This window comes from Lepidochelys olivacea, assembly GCF_965140295.1.
Source record: "Lepidochelys olivacea isolate rLepOli2 genome assembly, chromosome: 1".
NCBI lineage: Eukaryota > Metazoa > Chordata > Testudines > Cheloniidae > Lepidochelys > Lepidochelys olivacea.
This window is the reverse complement of record NC_140411.1, coordinates 231,118,831-231,142,603: the sequence shown is the minus strand read 5'-3', so window position 1 is coordinate 231,142,603 and position 23,773 is coordinate 231,118,831. Positions and strand designations below refer to the sequence as shown.

General features: G+C 38.8%; 1 long non-coding RNA gene across 5 annotated transcripts; it reads left to right on the top strand.

Annotated features, from left to right (window-relative positions):
* Window positions 1-1,580: 1,580 nt before the first annotated feature.
* On the top strand, window positions 1,581-17,563 carry LOC311523276. Of its 5 annotated transcripts, XR_014712303.1 has the most exons (7): window positions 1,599-1,684; window positions 1,815-1,861; window positions 8,128-8,261; window positions 12,855-12,999; window positions 14,935-15,036; window positions 16,219-16,336; window positions 17,028-17,563. It is a non-coding gene; the product is annotated as an uncharacterized lncRNA (long non-coding RNA). The 5 variants fall into 5 exon arrangements; XR_014712301.1 differs by lacking the exon at window positions 8,128-8,261; XR_014712302.1 differs by lacking the exon at window positions 8,128-8,261 and having other exon boundaries at window positions 16,216-16,336.
* The last annotated feature ends 6,210 nt before the right edge of the window (window positions 17,564-23,773 follow it).

The window sequence follows — 23,773 nt, the reverse complement described above, 5'->3', positions numbered from 1 at the left end:
GCATTTTCATGGCCATGAATTTGGTAGGGCCCTACTGATAAGAATGTTTGGCAGGGAGCAGGTGCAGAAAAACTCTGGTAAGACAACGAGCATGTGCAGCAAGGATCTGACAGCTGACAGGACAGTATAAAAGGCAGATGGTTAAGTGAGGAGTGGATGAAGAATTCAGAGAGAAGCTAAGCAGGTGAGAGGTAGAGAGCAGTTGAACTGGCAAGAGACTTGAAGAGAGCTGACTGAGAAAGGTAGCTACAACAGCACCAGAAAGCCAACAGGACAGAGTAAGCCTGCCAGAGTAATCATAGTTTAGTATTAATATGTATGAGAGTGTGTTAACTGTAATTTATACATGTAACACACAGCACAATTTAAGAACTCCTGTCAGTGATCTGTTGCACACTGGCCATCTGTAACAGAGTGCGATAACTTAGAATCACTTGGATTGTATGCAATTGCAGTTTGTATGCCCTTTAACTTTAGGGTGACCAAATAGCAAGTGTAAAAAAATCAGGATGGGGTGGGGGCTAATAGGTGCCTGTATGCAAAAGACCCTAAAATTGGGACTGTCCCTATAAAATTGGGACATCTGGTCACCCTATTTAACTTGCAATAAGGGATTTGTGTTTTATTTAGGTTTTTAGATTTATTGTATTAGGGATTGTTCGTTACATTAATGAAAAGATACTTCCTGTGTCAATCACTTATCAAAAGGCTGTATCTTTGTCTCCCAAGTTTTTCCTTCGCTACCCTGGAAATCCATACCTTAGATTAAGGGGGTGATAGGGAGGTTATTCTAGTGGCACACTAAAGCCTGTTTTGGGGGGGTAACAAAACAGGTTAAAAAGTAATCTTCCTTGAGCAATACTATGGAGTATTGTGGAATCCTGTGAAGTGCTGAGCTCCCTCAACCACTTCTGAATTTAGCAGAAGTGTAGGATTGACAGCTGCAAGTATCCAATCCTTGGGCCACAATCCATCACAGCGTTCAAGCACAGGCTTAACTGTAAACAAGCAAGTAGGGCCATAGACTACTCACATGCTTTAAAATTAAGCACCTGTGTTTAAGTGTTTTGCTGGCTCGGGGGGGGGGTGAGGGGGGTGCTTAATGACTAGCCCTTTGGGAAAAAACCAGGCTGGAGAGTCCCCTCATGTCAAGGTGCTACAATCCTATTTTTGTCGACATTTATTGAAAACAGGAAATCGATCAGAAAAGCTTCCTCCCCAGTCCCCACTCCGCTCGTCCCTCCAGCCCCGCTCAGGTATCGCTCCTGTTCGTCACCCCAGTTCCTCATCCCTCCGCACACGCCGCTCGGCGCGCCGAGCTCCTCGCAGCCCCGCACCCCTTCCCGCCCCTGCTCCGCGTCGCTATGGGAACCTCTGGGGCAGGCTCCGTGCAAAGGGCAGCCGCTCTCGCCTGCAAGGCTGGCGGTGGGGGGAGAGGTCCGCACCGCTTGGCACGGCCCCGCTCCGACTCCGGCTCCGGCTGGGCGGGCCGGGCATGGGCAGAAGCACAGAAGGCGCGGGCCGGGGGCGGGCGGCTCGGCGCTCTCACCCAGGGGCGGGCCGGGGAGCCGTGGTTGGGGCGGCGGGAGCAGGGCGGGGCGCGGCGCAGGCTGGGCGGGAGCCGCGGCGAGTCGGCTGCAGGCGCAGCGCGGACAATAGGGGCCGTTCTGCAAGTGACGCTGCGGTGAGTAGGGTGCCCCTGTTTTTAGCTGTCCGCGGGCCAGCCCCGGCCCTGGACGAGCCCGGGACACGGCCCCGGGGGCTCGCGGGGCACTAAGGCTTGTGTGTGTGTCTCTCTCTCTCTGTGTCCGCAGGGCAGCGGTCGCTTCCACGCCGGCCGGCGACGGCAAGCGCAGCTAAGGTAGGGGCGGCGGCGGCGGCGGCACACTTGTTGCGCGGGATGCTGAGGACGTCGCCTCCAAGGCGGCCGGGTGCACGGAGCGGGCTGGGGAGTGCCCCGAGCCTGCAGAGGGGCTCGCTGGCCCGCCCGGCGCGCTGGGGCTGACCAGGGCCGGGGGGTTCAGCCCCTGTTTATTGCCCGCCGCGCTCAGCCTCTGCCTCCGGGCGCTGAGACGTGGAGGGGAAAGAGGCACTGTAACTTGTGGCGGCGCGTTGAGAGATGTGCTCGCTCGCGGCGAGATTTCAGTCCCCTTCCTATTACTTTCTCAGAGGTCTTACTGCTTCTCTTCCCCGGCCTCGCGTGTGCTTGTCCCGAGGTGTAGTGTGCACGCTGTAGCATTACAGGAGGCGATTTTTTATTTTTTTGGTACAATGAGAGAGGGACTACGTAATTTTTGTATACAGCCATAAGCTTTCGTTTTGGTCAAACCTGGGTAGGGTTTGTTTAAAGAAAAAACCAACCAAACTCATTCTTATGAAGTGAGCTGTAGCTCACGAAAGCTTATGCTCAAATAAATTGCAAAAAGAAAAGGAGGACTTGTGGCACCTTAGAGACTAACCAATTTATTTGAGCATAAGCTTTCGTGAGCTACAGCTCACTTCATCGGATGCATGCTGTGGAAAGTGTAGAAGACCTTATTATATACACACAAAGCACACGATGAAGTGAGCTGTAGCTCATGAAAGCTTATGCTCAAATAAATTAGTTAGTCTCTAAGGTGCCACAAGTACTCCTTTCTTATTTTTGAGACACTAGAAACCACACGTCGAAGTGTTTTTTTTTTTTTTAAACTTTGACGGCAACAACAGAAGAAGCATATCACCTGCCATAACAACTAAAAAGCTTTTAGAGCTTTGATTTTAAAAGGAGGAAGTAGGTATGTTGACCCATATATATAAGACTATATTGTTTCTCTGCTTTTAAGGATCATGTGCATTTCAAAAACATTTCCTCTTGCACTAATTGAGAATCCAGTCCTGCATTTATTTAAATCAAGCAGTATTTTGCAATTGACTGTAATGGGTTCAGAATCAGGTCTTTAGCATATGGAAAATAAATCTCTAAAGGGTAAAAAAAGTAGAGTGAATAACTCATTAGTTGTAACTTGGATGGATCTACTAATTTTAAAAATGCAAAAAGGTATGGAATCCTTTTAGGCAATAAATGTTTATTTTTAAGACCAATAGTGTATGAGGTGGAGGCCTAGATATAATAGTGCTGTGTGGAATGGGGGCCGGGCTGGTGATTTTATTGGATTGTTTACAGCAGGGTTTTAAAAGGGACATGTAGTGTGTATTTTTTTGAAGGGGAAAAAAAAAAGTTTCTTTGGTAGGGATAGTATTTTTTTGACTCAGCTACTGTAGTCTAGATGTATTCTAAACAAATTACAAAGAAATTAAATTTGAGAATTTGTACTTTCTCTCTTATTAAACCAGGAAATAAAATTAAAAGGCCTTTGAAGAAAGACTAAATTTTATAACTAAATTTGTAGGTGATACAGATTGTCCCTGAAAATTTAAGAACATTATTCAATTGCTTTTTCCCTGCCTTCCTCCCCAATTTGTAGAAATGTTTACATATCCTGAGTGCTGAAGTTAGCAATGGCAAGGTTCTTGAGCTAGTGCTAGAATTAATAAATCCATACAATGTTATAAACTCTCAGTCCCTGTTACGAGTACAACTAAAACAATCTTGAGTTAATCCAGGTGGTGCTTTACTAAAGTCAGTGTAAAGAGTTCAGATAAAGTTTAGACCATATCAGAAAGTGCCATTACACAAATGTGGTAAAGACTGATAGCAGTCCTATTATAAACCAGATACACAGGGGTTTAAATTGAAACGTGACTATTAGCCTCAAGCTGAACTGTAATATTTTAAGTCTTATCAGAAACCCTCTTTCCTTTTAGAAAAACAAGACAAAAATGTTCCTCCATCTTTATTCCCTTCACACCACTGACATACGTACAAAAGTGCCATGGGTAATCTTGCATTAAAAGTTTGAGTGTTCCAAAACATTTTTTTGACTCTATATAACAAAAAATAAAAATTACTCAGCCTGTTAGTTGAAGGTGCTTTGTCCCTCTTTATATTAAAAAGCCACTTTAGATATAAACATGATGACAAAGCAAAAATTTAAGAAGATAGTCCACTGCAACTTGGTCAATTTGTTTCCCCAGAACCGTCCTTTAATGATTTTTTGTACAAATAGTGTCAATGACAGTATCTAAAGGTGACAGAAAAGGCATAATTATGGCTTCAGTCCTGCAAACTCTGCTCACATTACGTAGTAGCTCACTCCACTGGACAATGGGGCTGCATGCAGAATAAGGTACTGCATAATGGGCTTGATCCTGCTCTGAGTGAAGTCAGTGGTAAAACTTATATTGGTTTCAGTGATACAGGATCAGACCTAAGGTGAATAAGGATGGCAGAAATGGATCCACAGATAATCACATTAAAATCCAACCCTTCCATGAATAAAGGCTGAAATATCGGGCTCTGTGTATTTACCCAAGGAATGTGAACAAATAATATGTAGTTTACCCTCATCTCCTCTCTTAAAAAACAATTACAAAAAATGTTTGATAAAATGGGAGTGTCACATTAGTTGTGACAAACCCACGAAAGCGAGTGAGTTAAGGACACACTGTTATTTCTTATTTTTCTTTCAAAAGTGGTTGTGAGAGAAGGAGAGAACTGTAATCTTTAAAAGTTTTGAATGATTCAGTTCCAAAAGTATTTTATAAAACAATTGGTCTTTCATATGCCATTTCTAACATGTCCAGTCCAACTGAATAAAATGCTGCATTTTTGCTGCTTCAGTTACAGTTTACAACAATTGTGGAAGTGTTGCTTACAGGTCTATGGTAACATGACTTGACATGGTTATGTGATCACTGTTTATTATACCATGCCTAACAAAGTAAACACTGAAGTCTCTAAATCTATTTTTAAATAGGTATGTAGCAAAATACACACTGAAAAACATGTTTCTACTCCATTTGTAGTCTCCAGTACTTCAATGAGGAAAAAAAATGTCAAAATTATTCAAAGTTACAAAGGATTAAGGCCCCAATTCAAAAAGCATCCTTTATTTGAGGGAGGGAGCTTAAACATGTGCTGAGCCTTCTTTGGCTAAGTTAAGTGACAGAAGTTTACGATGTCTAAAGATGGACAGGGCAACCAACACCGTTAATATGAGGAACTTTAACACCAGCTAAGATGAACAGCAGTGAATATTGTGCCTAAAGCAAGAGGATACTGTAATGAAAGTCCTGACTACTTCTCTTCCTGTTTGGAAACTCAGGCTGCAGTTACTTCAATTAAGCGATCTCTGCTTGTTTGGTCTTTGGTTTAAGAACCATGTCTCTTGAGATGCTACACATGGTACCGATTTGAATACCATTAGAGAGATGCTTTATAATGCTTTGATTGGCAAAAATGTATAGCAAAGAGTTCCCCAGCAGTTACTACAACAAAAATCTGTTCCTTTTAATGTGATGGTGATAAACTCAAAGAGCTTAGTTTGTTTAGCTTAACAGAGAGAAGGTTAAGGGGTATTTGATTAATCTACACGGGGAACAAATATTTAATAATGGACTCTTCAGTCTAGCAGAGAAAGGCATAACATGATCCAATGGATGGAAGCTGAAGCTAGGCAAATTCAGACTAGAAATAAGGTGTACATTTTTGACAGTCAGAGCTATTAACCATTGCAACAGCTTACCAAGGGTTGTGGTAGATTCTTCATCACTGACAGTTTTTAAATCAAGATTGGTTGTTTTTGTAAACTATCTGCTCTAGGAATTATTTTGAGGAAGTTCTATGGCTTCTATTATATGGGAGGGCAGACTAGATGGTCACAATGGTCCTTTCTGGCCTTGGAATCTATGACTATGTTTTAAAAAACAAACTTTAATGTGAAAGATTCCACCACAATATAACATAAGAAGGATTTCCAAGAACTAATAAACATCAATACAATAGTATTGTGCAGTACATAAGACCCAAAAAGTGAAACTAAGAACTATTTTCATTGTGTGAACTAACGTGTAAAAAGTAAACAGACAGCATAAATGGTGAATAAATTAAACGAGAGTCTCAGTTTTAAAATCTATTTGTAAACAATTTTCTCATCATTTAAATCTAACAGCAGGACGGGAGAATCCCATTGGATCCTATACAAGACGACTATCAAGGGGCTTGACTCTACAAGTTGCTGAATGCTCCAGCTGCAATTCAACCAAGCAGCTAACCACTTTGACTTAAGTGGGATTATTCATATATTTATAGTTAATGGGACTACTCATTTGTTTAAAGTTAAGCACACGTTTAGATGCTTTGCTGGAACCTCGTCAGCATGCTCAGCACCTTAAGGGTGAGCCTGATACTAGTAAAGGTCTGAATTCTTCAGCCCAATCAATAAAAGTGAACCCTGATGCTAGTGTCCAGCAGATGAACTCATTGCAGGAACTTAACATTTGACTGCAGGATCAGGTCCTCAAGTAGTCCAGGATAATATCTCAAATTGATTTGAAAAAATACAGATGTTAGATTTTATAAGAAGCTCAGCTCTATTACATAATAACTGTAGTGAAAATGCAACATAACATTCACAAATATCCATATACAAGGCAAATTTATTTTTTGCGAGTGTCGTTTTTGAACTATTAGCACAAAACTAAAAACAAAAACACCAGAACAAAATATATTATATATATATTTTAGAAGGAATTTATACCCTAATAGAAGAAAATATATGTTCTGCTGCTTTGTGGTCTACCTACCTATTACCAAAATACAAATGTTTTCATGCCTACATTCCACAGCTTGCTTTAAGACAACTTTTGAGGGGGTAGGTTTCAGAGTAGCAGCCGTTTTAGTCTGTATCTGCAGAAAGAAAAGGAGGACTTGAGGCACCTTAGAGACCAACAAATTTATTTGAGCATTTTGTTAGTCTAAGGTGCCACAAGTCCTCCTTTTCTTTTTGAGGGGGTAGTAGTTTTTAAATGTAATCTTAATTAATTTAAAGATTCTTTGCCTTTTGGGGGGAAGTGGGGAAAACAAAACGCAAATTCTGATTTCAAAAGTAACAAGTACTAAAGCAAAATCTTTCTGGATGGAGATAAATAATTATGCTAGTATTGTTCTGAGAGCAAGTAGAACAAAGGAAATATGAAAAGATAGTGATATTTCTGTAATTGTCACAAAATGAAGGAAACTAATTTTTCCTAAAAAGAGGACTAACAAATCTGTCTTTATAAAATTATTTAGGAACAACCAAAAAAAAAAATTACAAAAATGGCAGTCTTGTCAGTGCGGGAATAGCCAATGGTTATTTGTGAGACATTTGGCAAACTATCTTAGCTATTTCTAGGGTGGCCATAACTGTAGCATCTAAGTGCAAAATCAGATAAATGAAATCCTGGCACGATTAAAGCCAGTGGGAGATTTGTCATTGACTGCAGTAGGGCCAGGGTTTCATCCTAAGGCGTCTTGTATGCTTTCAGCAGACACTGTCAACATACTTAAGACCTGCAGTTTAAAAAGCATCAGCAATTTAAAGTCTGCAGCATGGGATTTTTCTTCCAGTATGCAGGTTATCAGTGTTACTTAAGGAGTGGGTTTATCAATGTAATCAACTATTTGATTCATAACAAATTCTGAGGTAAAGGCTTAGTTATACAACTAATTTAATGTAATGGAAATGAAATGAATAAAGTAAATACAATGCATATGTTATAGTCCTAGAAAAATGTGCCTTTAAGAACAATTTGAGGCTGTTTTAAGAACTGTTTGCATTTAAGCTGTGGCCAAGATCACTGAAGTTAAATTGACAGAGAAAATAGCAGGAAGCAAAGGATGAGCAGATTGCTGCATCTGACCTGTTAAGGAATTGAGAATTAATCCTGAAGCCTAACCAGAAAAAATGAATACTGGTCATTTATCCCCGAGTTTTAAGCACTAATAGTACCTAGAGCTTCCTGAAATGTAGTAACTTGGGATTTTAAGAGTACCGTCCAACAGAGAGAGATACTAATGTACTACTTTATCTCTTATGCTAATTAGCACTTAATCCTCTGCCATTCTACAAAAGAGGTGTCCTTTTGTATAGGATTTGTATTTGCAAAGGTGAGCATGACGTCATGTTTTGGAATAGTAGGATATATAGTAGAGACATGTATGCAAACAGCCAAGCCTTTATTTGTTTTCCATTTAAATTTCAGTTTGCATATGCAGCTGGTAGAATCTGAAACAGTTTGAGATATGCCTTGATACCTGAATGTAAAGGAGTAAGAGGTCCCATCCTGCAGTCCTTATTTACATGGGTAGGCACCTGGAAAAGAATTGAACTACACAAGTGAGTAAAAACTGCAGGATTATGCCCCCAAGGGTGCAACTAGATTGGTCAGTCCTAGTATACTATTTTCAGGGCATGTATGTTTTCTCCCCATATAACTGTCTCTAAAATGACTGCACACTCATTATAGCATATCTTTAGTTTCACTTTGTTTTACCAAGACATGGCTCTATTAAAGACAATTTTTAAACTGTTTGGGTTGAAATATCAGGGTGACTGCCTTCTTAAAGGATACTGCCAACCACATAATGTAGTGAAGAAGAGTTCAAATTAATTTCAGGTCCTAGGTTTGTCCCCAACTGCCCCTGCCACGACCACATTTTCCTATTTTTAAAAGGTGTTTTCCTGTCCCCTTTTGCTGAGTGGATATAGCACAAACAGAGATAACTGACACAAAGTGCTGTCAAATCTACAAAGGAAAGATTTTCCCTCCTATTTCTTCTAACAGTCTTAGATGTTACCTATAACAATAGTAGGTCAAATATTTTAATCAATCAGTGTGATTTTTTTTTTTTTAAGTTGTGCCCCAGTAAAATTCAGAAGACAGTTCAGATACTCTCTCTGCCAAAGGTGCTATATCATCCAACCATAATTATGTTCATTCAGAGGCATTATACTTAGCCTAGAGTTAGGTATTAAGAATTTAAAAAAAAAAAATCTGGATTTAAGCCCTGATTCAGCAAAGCACATGTTTAACTTTAAACACATGAAGTTTAACGTCCATGGTCCCATTAAAGTTAAGCATATGCTTTGCTGAATCAGGGCCATGCACAGGAGAATGACCTTTTTGGCATGTATGCTAGTTTGACCAGGTTATTGACCATATAGAGCTTCTACATCCCTCTCTCTCTCTGCAGAGCTGAAAAGGTTAGATAATGTTTAAAGAGATATAGAAGTGTTAAGGTATTCACAACCTACCTACATTCTACAAGTCAAATTCAGTCTCTCTCTTCCACATATATAGCTGGAAAAAAGGAGGGACAAGTGGAGCATCATAGTTATGTCAGTTGCTAGGCTCACCAGAGTCCAAATTCACACTCTGCGGGCTCTCCAGATCGGTTTCAGGAGTGTTCTAGCAAAGGGAGTTGCTCCCTTGCCCAGCTCTCTGTAGGGCTGTAGTCGGGAAAGAAAACAGGCCAGAATAATGCTGCTTTTGCAGCATTAATATATATGCCATTTTGCACCCAGTTTTTACATCACTATAGGGCCTGATTTGGCCCAACATTTTCAAAACCAAAAACATTCTGTTAAACTTCTGCTTTGACACTAACTAACCTATTTGTCTTGTATGTCTTCAGCATGTCCGTAGTCCTTGTAAGGCTGCCTCTGACAGGGCACTCCCAACACCATGGAATACTATTATAAATACCCCCTTTGTTAGATCTTCCTTGCTCTAACATTCAGAGAAGTTGGTTGGCAAAAACAGCATACCCGGCTGCAGCTGAATTCTGAACAGCATGACCATATATATATATATATATATATATATATATATATATATATATATAGACAGTTTCTTTTTTAGCCTGTGGGAGGAAGGTATTATAACAGGTGTGAGGTAACATATGTTGTGCTTTAGGCTTTTGCCATGGTATTGTATGGTTTGTTTACATGTCTGATTTCTGTGGTACATTGTCTTATTATAGGTCATTTTCAGAACTCAGTTTTCATCTCCTACAGATATAGATATTTCCACTGTGTGTCTCTGAATCTGAAACCAACCTCTCTTTCTATTCTAGATATGGGAAAAAATACCCTTTTTAGAGAAGTTTCCTCAACGCACTATTGTTCAGTCCACAGACAGTTATTATAAAAATAGTGATGTGCAGTTTTAATATCAGAGTTTAATACCTGTATATTTCACTCCATATAATAATCCTCTACATCTCCACAGCACCTTTGTCAGAGACTAAGTGCTTGAAAAGCATTAAAAAAAGACACTGTCATCTTAAATTTTCAAATGGAAGTGTGATTTTTATCTCTTAGTATTGCAAGAAGCACCGCACTTGAGAGAAAATATTTTCTAGTTTTACAGTATGTTTACTTTGCACATTTGAGGGCACTTTTTGGATTGTTAATCAATTTCACTATTTCCCTGTTCAGTCAGTCAGTGCTGACTATTCCTGCGCAGACTACTCATACAGCAGCAGGGGGTAGAAACATTAAAGGTAACTGGCAGGGTGATTTTAGAAACCGATATCATGTAAAACTACTTTTAACTTTTTTTTTTTAAAACGATGACTGGTTAGGAAACTTACCTATCCTGTAAAATAGGATCAGATTTTAATCACTTGTTTTCATTGAGTGATACCTTACTCCCTGAGTAGGCCTATTGAAATAAAGGAATAAGATACTGCTCTTCATGAATAAGGGTGGCAGAATCTAGCTTTAAGTGGTTTGTCCACCATAATGCAACTCAGTAGCGGAGGGGCGGGGTGTGGCGGAACCAAACAACTCAGAACTGCTGACTGCTAGGTCTACTTCTTACTGCCAAGCCATGCTGCCTCTTGGAAATTTGGATACATTTAAAGAAAAAGAAAAAAATTAGACTATATGAATAGTTTGGCAAGTACAATGTAAATGATACAAATAAAATTTAATTATTTAGCACAAATAATTGCTATAACTACTTTAATTTGTTGCCATGCATAACTGAGCCATGAAATTCCTTATTTTATATAAAAGATGGTAATCTCATCAAGTTTTCTTAACAGGAAGATTCTTTAGTTTTGTAGAGTCAAATACTATATTATCAGCTTTTCATTGGCAGCTTCCAGTTGTATTTATGGCCATTTATTTATGCAAGAATGTGTATACAATAATTGTTAAATATTTTATATTGTGGTAGTACCCATTAACTACAAGACATTTTCCAAATACTGAGGAAAGACATAGGCCATGTCCCAAAGAGCATACAATCTAAAAAGCAATTGCGTATAAGCAATTCAAATCAATTTTCACATAATTTTATCAGCATTCTGTGAAATTCAAAAACAAGTTAACATGATCAACAACATGACATATCTTTGTCTCATTTAGTTCCATAACTGAATAGTATCTGTGTTATAGTTATTTGGCCCACAGAGATAGAGTGCCTAAAAGGACAAAGGAATCTGGCCTGGGGAAATCCATTTTCACGGCAGACCAACCAAAGGAATTAGTTCTCAAACTAATACAAGATGAAGTAGTTAGGGATTTAAAGATAAGGGAGGGGACAAAAAACTGGGTAGTCCAAAAATATGCCATCCAAAAATGAATTATGTCCTAAAGTCAGCCAAGAAGTTCAGCAGTCGGAGCCCCAAGGACCAAAAGGAAAGCCATCGTAGCCACCTGTAACTACCAAGCAATGACCTAAGAGAGTGAGGTGGTTGCTCAAGTGTTTGCATACTTTCTTAAATTGTCTCATTGCACAGCTTTGTCATCTTACTTTGTAATGGAAGCCAAGTAAAAAACCCACTAATGAATACTACAGTAGAAGTATTATATTTTACTGTAGGTTTCTTGATTGCTGCTTAATAGATCTTCAGTGTTTTTGGTAATCTAGGTAAAGCTACTGAGAAGTACTAAGGGCTTGCTCCTGTCTCTTCTGAAATCCATGGAATTTTGCCATTTACTTTAATGAGGCAGGACCACATTCTACTGCAGGCCCTAATCCTGCAAAGACTTAAGCAGACCAGTAACTGTGCATACAAGTAGTCCTAGAGGGTATATCTACACTACAATTTAAAAACCACCCGTGGCTGGCCCATATGAGCTGACAGGCTGTGGGGATGTTTAACTGCAGTGTGGACAGTCAGGCTCGGTCTGGAGCCTAGGCTCTGGGACCATGTGAGGTGGAAGGATCCCAGAGTTATAGCCCAAATCTGACCATCTACATTTGCAGTTAAACAGCCCTGTAGTCTGAGCCCCACGTGCCTGAGTCAGCTGACACAGGCCAGCTGCTGGTGTTTAATTGCGGTATAGACATGCCCCCTGACTGCTCCTGTGCGTAAAATCACTCGTATGCTTTAATCGTTGCAGTACTGAGACTCTGCACTCTGATACTGCAATGAGTTCTTTGTAGCTTGGATTGCAGGATTGGAGCCTTAAGTCCCAGTTCAGGAAGGTATTTAAACATGCGCCTAACTTTAAGCATGTATATAGTCCCATTAAAGTTGGGTGTGCGTTTAGGTAGCTTTCTGAATTGCAACCTTAGTCAGCTGGAGCGATTTACATGTCTAGGCAGCTCCCTGTAGTAGTGCTGCAAACATTACATAACGGTATCTTGATGTATGTATAACTTCTTAGTAGTTTCACCTCTCTTTTAATTATGTTCCTATTTCTAGAATATTCTGTTGCAATGAGCTGAAATCAAAAAGCAGTAAGATAAACTGCTTTCTTTTAAAATGTAAGCTACTGAACATACATTGACCATTTTTAGAAGGCTTAAACAAACCAATGGTTCCCTTAGTCTCTGCCTGGCAATGTAGAAATGCTCGAGTCTGAAAGAATAGCTAGCTATTTAAAACAGTATTTGTAACTAAAATGAAAATATTGCACTTAACAACACATTTGAACAGAATATTAAGGATTTTCTTTCCTTTCCTTTTTCAGAATAAAATATGTCTCAACCAAGAAGAATCCCCAGGCATTTTGTTCTCTCTCATGACCAGAACGGAGTAGCAGTACCAAATGAGGAAATCCAGAATAGACTCTTAACAGTTCCAGACAACACAGAGCAAATGGAGTTTAATATCAGGTATCATATTGTACTAATTCTCCCCTCCCAGACCCACGTACAAAATCCCCATCTGACTAGGAATATTTACTACGCCAAACGATTACTCTGAAAACTCATGAAACACAAAATAAATATGGTTGTAGTGACCTGTAGCACTTAATATTGATCACACAAGACTGTTCTGCACTAGAAGATTTCACCTTTCTATGCAGCATGAAGTCGCAGATGTGGCTGTTCATTAGAAGCCCAGCTGTTGTAACAAGCAGCTGAGGAAGCCATATTTTACAGAGTTCCCTAGCTACCTCTTGTGAGGAGCTGCTTGGGGATAAAGACTTGTTTTTTGTTAAGGCCTTCTGAAATATACTTTGTTTCAGGGGGGTGTTAAGCTGTCTTCCGTGCTTATGAAAATTTCTATATGGTTTATTAGAATAAAACATTCTCTCTCCTCCAAAAAGCAATGGTTTACTGTTGACACGGGTGTTTAGTCTCAGTCTACCTGCTTTTCTGCCATTGATTTAATCCTTCTTTTTGCCTTTGAAACCTCAATCCAAGTTTTACTGAGACTTTTTCCATAATTCTGCCAGTGCAACACCCTTCATAGATTAAATATACAGTAGATATTTACATACCCCAACTAATGAATGTATACCTTTAGCAGAGGGATGTAAAACCATTTTACATATTTCCTGTCAAATTGTCTTTTTAATGTCTATTCATGGATGTGCAGTATTTTCACAGATCCTTCTGGAGCATAAGGGTAGCATAATTTATTTGCTAGACTACACTTGTTTTTCAGAAAACTAGTGTTTGCAGAACTGTCCACAGATAGAAATTCTATTACTGATATTTTGTTGTTCAGACAACACATCAAAATACTGCACAAAATAAGTGCCTGTATTATATCTTGTTTTAAAGCTTACTGAGTTCTGATAGATCGCCAAGGGAAATTAATTTGAGCCCACTGCCCACAAAGAGGTCTGGTACAGCCCCAGAAGTTGTCTCTGGAAGCTGACGGCAAGACCATCAGTCAATTTCGACTATCATGACTGGTTATAGGTGAAGAGGCAGCCTTTTAAATGGCAAAGGGTGGAATTTTCAGAAGTGCCTAAACGATTGAGGACTACAGGTTCCATAGACTTTCAATTGGACTTGGGCTCCTAAGTCATTTTTAGGCACTTCTGAAATTCCTACTCCAAATGCCAAACCATCATGCTTTGCACTTACATTACTTACTCCTTACATAAAAGGTACTCAAGATGCTTTATAAACATGGATTAACAAGATACATATCCATGATTGACTGTGTATCCAAGGACAGGATCGATCATATGTATGCATTTAGACCAAGATTTTTTTAAAAATAGGAGCCTACTTGTAGGCACTCATCTCTATATTTAATGGGGGCTGGCTGAAAGATTTCAAATGGAAATTTCTCCTGTTGGAAAATGGGGCTTCATCGACATCGAAATTTTTCCATGGCAAAAGTTGTTTAATGACCTTAAATTTTGACATGTCCAAATTAAAATTTTCTGAACTTTTTGTTCCAGAGAAAGTTTCGCTATTTCAACTTTTCATTCCTGTTCAGAAAATGTTGAAATATCGCAATTTCCCCAATGACAAAAAGTCTGTTTTTCAATCACCTCTGATAGTTCTATCTAAATAAGTGGCCAGATTCTCAAAAGTGCTGAATACTTAACTCAGAAAATCAGGCCATTTATTTAGGCACCCAACTATGGATTTAGGAGCCCAATTCTAGGTATCCATTTAAAAAAAAAAAAATCTTGGTGCTAAATTTGTAAGTGCCCTACTTGTATGCTTTGTTAGTGAAATAATTAAACAGGTTTGATAATCAGCACTGGTATGTAGTGTTTAACATCTTCAGCGTGCTTTAATCATAATTTTATAACCATTTGTTTTCCTCTTTGACAAACATGTGCTGAATACTTCTTACAGCTCTGCCACCCAAGTTGGCCATCAGCTGGCAGTCATTGGGGATGAATTTAACAGCACATACACTAGGAAGTTAGAGGACATGCTGTTTCTTCTTGCACAGGGGTAAAACATGTTATTGGATATTTTCAGTGTACAGATACTCATTAGTATTAGATTTTCATTAGCTAAATAGACTTGTCATATGCGGTATTTGATAAAGTCAGTGCACTGTAATGAATCACTTTTTTTTCTATTGCATCAACAGATAAAAAATGTACCTCTTATTTACTAGTATTAATGTACGTAGAATATCTAAAAAAGGAAGTTGTCTTGGAGTGTTCTGATTCTGGTATATTTCCAGGGGTAGGGGGGGATAAAGAGTATAATGGTGCCTAATGCAAGTTTTGTTTCCCTTAACTCAATCTGCCTCAATTCACAAGATTAAAACAAAGTATTTTTTTAAACTAGTATTTGAAATTGAGTACCACACTGGCTAGACTATCTTCAGACACATCCTTGAGCAGGAAGAGATCTGTAAGCTGCACCACCCCAAGAAGCTTATGCCTCAGGCACTCCTCAGACACAATTCTGCCTCTTTTCCCCTCTTGCTCCATGACAGGGAAGTAATTGACTGCAGCCCTTGAAAACATGTAGCACACTTGCCCCATCATGCCTGTGCAGCCACTCAGCAGGGTAATTGTTAGATTGCTCAGCTGTACGTTTTAGGGAGGAAGGATGGTCATGTGATTGAGGTGCTGGATTCTCTCCTCCGTGCCATTGCATGCTTCCTTGTGTGATCTTAAGCAAATCCCATTTTCTCTAATCTATAAAATGGAGATAGAAATACTTCCTTACCTGGGGGCATAAATACATTAAGACTGAGGTGATCAGATCCTGTGGTGAAGGGGAACAAATAAGCAGATGGAAGAAGACATGAAGTACAACAAAACCAATAACCTGGGAAGAGGGATAATAGAATTTACTATTTGTGCTAGGGACTTTCCACGGCAGAACATTGAGGGAAACCCATCCCCACCTCTTTACATATTACGGGCAGAACCTCAAGTTTAATTTGTAGAGGGTATTAGATAATACAAGTCTGGTCAGTGTGAGGGGAAAAAACAGCTTTTAATTTTATTTTCTGTTCACAGTTCTTCCTAACTTTTAAAGAATGCTGTGGTAGTTTAGATCTGTTTTAAAACAAATCATTCTTTGTTGTCCCCCCGTCCCCCCCGCTCATTTGTAAATTGAATCTCAGTTAGCAGGATAACTCTCTTATCACACTCTTGTTTTGTGTGTTAGCAGGATGGCTGTGAATGTTTTAAAAATACTCCATATGCATGTTTGGAAAAGTATTATAAAAAGTTTCAGAAGTCTTTTGAACAATGGTTGGACTAAGAGAGTTGTTCCCTGTGGAAGATGGGTAAGCTTTGTTTTATTTTTTTTACCCTCCCAACTTTGTGTTTTGGGAAAGTGAGTAGTAACAAAAGCAGCAAGTGGAGTTTGTGACTTTGGGTCCTGTCTCCTTTGCATGCCTAACTGACTGAGATGTCAGCAAGTTAAGCATGTAATGTGACTGTGTGATTGGGCCTATTTGTTTAGCCTGTGTTCTTTGCTCAGCCTTTTACTCTGAAAATTCCCTTTGATATAGAAACAGCGCTCTCTCTTTCATATATATCCAAGTGCCTTTAAAGCACTGACTAAATCCTGAGTTTGCAACTGGATCCATGTGGGCAGATCCTTGTGCCTGTCCAGAATCCCATGGACATCGGTGATGCTCTAGAGTTTGTCTGGATTTATTAGTTTGTATAAATAAGGGACTTTTCAGTGTAAAAGGGCGCAATTACTCCTATTCTAGATGAAAGAAGTTGAACTGTTTGTTATATTTGTCTAGTATCTTGAAGAATCCTCAAGTACCTTACAAATTACATACACATCTGATAGTCAAAACTAAAACCCATGAGTCCCAGTTCTCAATCCCTTGCTCCAGCAGCTTGTCTGCTGTCTGTCTTTAATATTAAACTTACTGTTGTGTGTGCAGGTTACCTTTTCTGTGCTACTCCTTGTGATTTTTAATTAAGCTTCTGTTTTTTCCCCCTCCCTACCATGAACAGATTTCTAGGCTTCCTCTTAAGTCCATGTGCCAGAAGTTGATGCCGGCAGCCCTGTTTGTCATCTTATTTTGGTGGACTGTCAGTTATGGATTGCAGAACTAATATAAAGAGTTGCAATAGGAGGTCATTGCTGGACATGGCCATTGTACTTAACACCCAGGAGGTGGCATTTAGTTTGTTTTTTAAAGTGTTGTTAATGAAATCCCTATTATATTTAAAACCTAGGCTAGTGCTGGGTCACTGCTGTTTCATACTTTTTTAAAGAAAAATGTTTAAAATAATATGGGGTTGTTGCTGGATAACTGCCTGAACTGCTAGTTTTGAAATGTGTAAGTCTAGGTGATTAAAGAGTCTGTTTCTGTCTCCTTTATATGCAACATAAATTACCTAAAGTTTTGTGTTTTGTTTTTTTTTAAATGTTGGTTTGGGGAAGGTAGAAGGACTGCTGGTCATCCTTTAACATTTACATTGTAAAACTTATAGCAAAGATTAAAATCGTAAAGATTTTAAATTAAAATGAAAATTGTTGCTTGAAATATTTTTCCAGAGTCAACTATTTCACTTTTTCAAAATGTGGAAAAATATATCTTGTTGTACAGTGGAAGACTGTCATATTATTAAGACAGTACAAAATGTCCTAAGGTCTCATAATTTGTCAGCTAAAACTAGCATGTAGAATGACAGTTCATTATAAATTAGAAAGATGAGCTAGGCTAAGGGTAAGTAACTAAATTATCTGAAACTCTGCCTCTTCATGCTAGATCCAATCATGCCTTGGATAGTCTCTTCCCAGTGAGTGTGCAAGGATTCCCTGGTAGGACAGGGAGAGGAATTAAAAGTTTTATATAGTCCAGAGCCTATGATCTTGGAGTGAAATCCTGGGTTCTATAGAGGTCAGTGGGAAAACTCTAACTGAGTTCAGTATGGCCAGGATTTTACCCTCTGAAGGATTTTACCCTGCTGCACCAAGATCCCCAAAATAAAAAATCATGTAAAGGGATTATGAAAGAATCAACTCCTGGGAATTTCTTTTGAAATATATCCTATTCTTTTGGAAGCCACAACTGTTTTGTGAGTGCAATGTATACTAAAACCAATCCAGTTTAGCAAGTTTATTTTTGTTTTCTCCTTCTTTGCAATCAGAGCACAGGTGCTATTAAGGAAATTTTACTGAAATGAATAAGGAAAAGCATACTTACGCCATGGTGGCTGTTCAAGCTTTGATCAGTCATTTGTTACTGTGGTTCACTGAAATTCTAAAATATCTGCCTTTAAAGAAAGTTTACACAGCTGGTGCAGACTAGGAAATTCAATTTGTATCAGATTTCTAAGCATACCAACTCTTCTCAGTCTGAGTCCTGCTAATGCTGTAAATTGTCTAAATTGATCTGGGATCAGTGAAATTTTGGTTCACGAACAAAATGTTCCATACTTTTTGGTTAGGAACTATTTGCTCTATCCTTGTCTTCAGTAAGAGGATTTTGCAATAGATCACAAAGAAAATATTTTAAAGTAAATACTCAGTGGAAGATGGGGAAAAAAAATCCATACTGATTGTTAGTACAGTCTATATTAGAGGAGTTCAGCCTGCAATTTGACACGGTCTTCCAAGCTGAATCATTTCAGCAATATAAAAAGAATAATGGCATTACTTCCTGCTCGCTCTGTACAACTTGCATGGTAGCTACTGTTTACACAGAAGCAGGGGAGTATAGAGGGGTAACTTGTGTTGTCTTTTTTGTGTGAAGACTGCACCTAGAGTGAATGAATTTATGGTTTTAAAACTATTCTATTACATGCGTTCTGCTGCAATCACATGAATGGAGCAACAACCACCAGAGAATTCTGTTTATCAAGTATGAACAATTAAAATTCACAGAAATAAGGAGAATATCTAATTAAACAGCCACAAGTGGCTGTGGTCGGATTCCAAAAATCATCAGACAATGGCTGTTTTTAAGAAAAGCTTATTAGCAGCATTTTGAGGGGATTATAAACTCAGGTCATTTGGATCTTGAGTGCACCTTTTTGCATCCTGCTTGCCCTCTCCCCTGTGCGGAGGAACTGCACTGGTTTTGATTCCTGTTGTGCTTTGTGTCAGTGCAGGTGGAAGGATGGGAGTATACAACATTAGGAAGTGTCAATTCGGCATCACAGATGTAAGATTCTTACTTAAATATGAAAGTTTTCCATTATCACTGTTTTCCTACCCAGCACAGAAAAATACTAAAACACACACTCTTCTTCCCCTTGTTTCATCTTCCAGTAGATGTATGATATGGAATTGCAAATACCTGTGGGCATCCTCTTGCCTGCTTTATGTAGGCAGGCTTTTTGGAATATTTACAAAATGTGTCATGTCAGCCTTATTGATGGGGACAGAATTAAGAGTGCTGATGCTGCTTGTTCTGTTTGTGGAAGTGCAGCAGTCAAAACTTCTGAGATAGTTGTCTCGAGTGGTTTGCTGTGGGCTTGACTGATTTTTGTCTGGTTTAAACCTACTTTACAGAAGATAGATATTAGACCAAAAAAGTGCTTTTCCCTCTAGTTTCTATTTCTCCCTAATTAAGCAGGAACTGCAAGAGTGCAACACACTCAAGCTGAAGACCACACTTCAGTGTTCTGTCTCAGATCAGGTTGTATATTATGTTCTTGCTCTTTGCTTCTAGCATTGGGCACATTTGCTAAGGAAGAATTTTATCATGCTTCCCCTTGATCAAGAGTATTATGTTCACGTTTAAGCCTGCAGTATAAACATACATAAACGCTCATTATGATACAAACTAATATTAAAATTTAGTATTTCAGATTCCTGGAAAACTATTCAATAGAAAAAAAGTGATAGGACTTTAGGGGGTACATCTAAGATGAGATTTGATACTATTTATGGTTTGCTTTAGAAGCACAAAAGCATACTGTGCCATGCTCTGCTCAGCTCTACCTGTCCAGTCTGCTCTTATAAGCAGCCAGGGTGTTGAAGCACACAAGAATTTTCTAGTAAGAAGAGAAACACTAGGCACAGCCACAAAGAAGACTACCATCCCAAATTTCCTCCATAACAGATGGCCTAGGACAAAGTGGAGGTGATATTTTTAACAATGATGCAGTCCACCTTTTGGAAGAAATATGGGTTTTTCAGGACTAGGAGAAATTATTTGAGCTACAATCAGGAGAGGATAGTTGCACTGTAACAAACTACACTACAGTCATTTGTCTTTCAGCTGCAATACAAAATGTTTGCTTTTAAAGTGCATTTATAGGTAGAGACTGGTGTCCTGCCTTCCTCCTCTCATTAGGAACAGTGAGGTCACATGTAATAGATCTTATTTTAGAGGTGAAGACAGCATGGAAACATCACAAAAGAGATGAGACATCAGGTAAAACTAGGTAGGACTCCTCACTTTAAGATTGCAAAAATTCTAACATATTGACATGCCTAGTATAGCATGTAAGTCAACCTTTAGAAAACACATAGTCCCCACCTCTTGACCTATTCCAACAAATCTATTACCCGTCTAGTGATCCACTGCATATTTTACTGAATGCTTACTGAAACCATTCGTATCTAAACATTGAACTGACAGTCTACAATAGTAGAAGATAAAGTGCAGAGAGAGGCTTTGTCTGCTTTATTACAGTTAATGTTTACACATGCCAAGAGTGGAATTTATACTGAGAGGTCTGGGCAAAGAGCAATTTCAGACCACAGAAACAACTTCTTAATTTACTCCAGTAATTAGATTGTGGGCCTACTATTTTCAATTAATTTTGCCTTTCAGACGTATTGTGCTCTTGGATTACCATTGGAATTTATTCTTTTAATCTGTATGATATTTTAATGAAGTTACATAGAAATTTAATTTCTTTAACACTGCTTTCTAAACTCTTCAAATATATCTATAATAGATTTATTCACTGTGTGGACTGAGTTTTCTCCTATTACAAGGATGTTAAGATTGAACCACTAAGAAACCAAATTCAGGAGAAGCTTGAGTTAAGGCTGTACAGTTTTGCCTCTTTAATACAGCCTGTAGTTAAATGATCAGACTACTTCCCAATTAATACAGTGTATCCCTATACATTTTTCTACAACCTTAAAGTACATATTGTACAAGCAGAGTGAATAAGGCAAGAATTCATTCTCTGCACATCTTGCATGATGTCTGCAGACTTCCACAACCAGTAACAGTTTATGGAATTGTAAGTTATATAAGAAAAAGTAAACTTGAAGATGAAGTCTTGCATATTGTACTCTTACATACTGAAGGTTTTCCCTTTATTACTTTATTACATTTTGTCTGCTTATTTTCTTGGTCTCTCTTCTTAGATTGTAAACACTTTGGAGCCGAGACTGTCTTTTCCTCTGCATTTGCCCAGAGCTTTAAACAATGGGTTTGCACTCTTGACTGGGATCTCTAAACATTACTATATACTAGGACTGTTGATTAATCAGTTACCTCATGCAATTAACTAAAATATTGCAGTTAAAAAAAATTGTGATTAATTGCAGTTTTAATCGCACTGTTAAATAGAATACCAATTGAAATTTATTAAATATTTTGGTATTTTTCTACATTTTCAAATATTAGTTTCAATTACAATACAGAATATGAAGTGTACAGTGCTCACTTTATATTTATTAAAAGTATTTGCACTGTAAAAATGAACAAAAGAAACAGTATTTCAGTTCATCCCATACAAGTACTGTAGCGCAATCTCTATCATGAAAGCGCAACTTACAAATATGGATTTTTTTTTTTTGGTTACATAACTGCCCTGAAAAAACAATTTAAAACTTTAGAGCCCACAAGTCCACTCAGTCCTACTTCTTGTTCAGCCTATTGCTAAGAGGAACAGGTTTGTTTACATTTACAAGAGATAATGCTGCTCGCTTTATATTTACAATGTTACCTGAAACTGAGAACAGACATTTGCATGGCACTTTTGTAGCTGGCATTTCAAGGTATTTACATGCCAAATGCTTCCATGCTGATAACACTCATTTTAAAAAAAGTGTTAATTAAATTAGTGACTGAACTCCTTGGGGGAGAATTGTATGACTCCTCCGTTGTTTTATCCACATTCTGCCACATATTTCATGCTATAGCAGTCTCGGATGATGACCCAGCATGTTGTTAGTTTTAAGAACACTTTCACTGTAGATTTGACAAAACACAAAGAAGGTACCAATGTGAAATTTCTGAAGAAAACTACAGCACTTGACCCAAGGTTTAAGAATCTGAAGTGCCTTCCAAAGTCTGATCAGGACAGGGTGTGAAGCATGCTTTCAGAAGTCTTAAAAAAGCAACACTCTGATGCAGAAATTACAGAACTTGAACCGCCAAAAAAGAAAAATCAACCTTCTGGTGGTAGCATTGAGTCAGATAATGAACATCTGTCAGTCCGCACTGCTTTGGATCATTATCGAGCAGAACCCATCATCAGCATGGACTCGTCCTCTGGAATGGTCCCTTAAAGCATGAAAGGACATATGAATCTTTAGTGCATCTGGCACGTAAATATCTTGCAACGCAAGCTACAACAGTGCTAGGAGAACACCTGTTCTCACTTTCAGGTGACATTGTAAACGAGAAGCAGGCAGCATTATCTCCTGTAAATTGTAACCAAACTTGTTTGTCTGAGCGCCTGGCTGAAGTAGGACTGAGTGGACTTGTAGGCTCTAAAGTTTTACATTGCATTCAAAAATAAAAGTTTTTTTTGTATAATATTCTATATTTCTAAATTTAACTTTCATGATAAAGAGATTGCACTACCATACTTGTATTAGGTGAACTAAAAATTCTATTTTTTACAGTGCAAATATTTATATTATAAAGTGAGCAATGTACAGTTTGTATTCTGTGTTGTAATTGAAATCAATATATTTGAAAATGTGGAAAACATCCAAAATATTTTATAAATAGTATACTATTGTTTATCATAGTTTAAAAAAAGTCATGCTTAATTGCTGGACAGCCCTACTGTAGTAAGAGGCCCTGAAACATAAACCCTTGTATCAGCCCTGGTCTGACGCCTAAAGTCTGAACCAAAGTACTTCCAGGCATTGCTAAGCAAAGCTGGACTGTGAGCCAGAGGCAGGCCCTAATTGCAGAACTTGGCAAGAAAAGGGCTCCTAGAAAGCATGCGCTAATGATACAAGTAGTAATAAGAGGAATGTGTGCCAAGATGGCACCTGGACAGCCCGATATGAGGATACTTCACAGATACAACAAGGAACAGCCAGGTGCATCCCAAAGACAGGGTCAAAAGGACAGCATGATGGACAGATCTGTTTGTTTGAACCAACATGATCAAAGGGGGAAGACAGCACCCTAATGAGGCAAGGGGCTGTACCTCAATACGTCAGTAGGGATGAGTAATCTGTCCTGCAACTGTATAAAAGTAGGTCTGGGAGCACATATCTTTGTCCAGCCTAGGGGGCAGTGGAGTGTCCCGCCACTGACTGAGCTGCGTCCATTGCCAGGGGGCACATATTTGTATAAGGTCCTGTAGAGTCTATAGGAAAATATTACTGTGCTTCATTTGACAATAAACCTGGCTGGGTGCCTTCGTATCTTACTAGAGTCTGTGGTCTTTGGGGGTTCTCTTGGGGTCTGCTGTGTCAGCTGTCTGCACAGAGCTGGGGCAGCACACAGAGGGAACACATACGCAGCTGACTTATCATCGAACCAGAGCAGAGCACCTCACTGGTAGCTACCGCCAACACCTACTATATACAAATACAT